Source organism: Penaeus monodon, chromosome 19 (assembly GCF_015228065.2).
Source record: "Penaeus monodon isolate SGIC_2016 chromosome 19, NSTDA_Pmon_1, whole genome shotgun sequence".
In the NCBI taxonomy this organism is placed as follows: Eukaryota; Metazoa; Arthropoda; class Malacostraca; order Decapoda; family Penaeidae; genus Penaeus; species Penaeus monodon.
This window is the reverse complement of record NC_051404.1, coordinates 47,570,640-47,571,024: the sequence shown is the minus strand read 5'-3', so window position 1 is coordinate 47,571,024 and position 385 is coordinate 47,570,640. Positions and strand designations below refer to the sequence as shown.

The 385-nt window shown below is 43.6% G+C and overlaps 1 protein-coding gene across 2 annotated transcripts in view; it reads left to right on the top strand.

The window, feature by feature from the left end:
- Positions 1–226: 226 nt before the first annotated feature.
- The window catches only part of LOC119585494, a 7,303-nt gene continuing 7,144 nt past the window's right edge, over positions 227–385 (top strand). The window contains exon 1 of one of the 2 annotated variants that reach the window (XM_037934138.1): positions 227–305. The gene's annotated coding sequence lies outside the window, so the exon portion shown is untranslated. Of the gene's footprint in view, positions 306–336; positions 357–385 lie in introns of those variants that run through there. The other variant, XM_037934139.1, reaches the window with a different exon arrangement.

Sequence of the window (385 nt, the reverse complement as noted above, 5' to 3'; positions counted from 1 at the left end):
TGCCAATATGTACTAACTAAGTAAGCGACCATCCAACAAGGATAACACGATGGAGGAAAGGAGACCCAGAAGCAGTGATCTATCTCGCAGTGTTTGCTCGTCAACTAAAATTAGCCAAGTGCTTTCCCTTCTGGACCCAAGCACAGGAAAAACTGCAAGGCATCTTCGTCCCAGGAATGAATAATAAGCATTGCAGAGTCTAAAAGTAGCACAGGCAGGCGGGAAAATACAAAAGGACGGCGGGATATATAGTGCAGGCGAGAGTCTGGATTTTCTCAGTGTTCCTTTCAGACCGATTAACAACGGTACGTTATGTGTCTCTGTTGATTTCTGTTTACAAGAGTGGTTTGTTCATAGTGAGTAGTATAGTGCTTCGTATACCTAA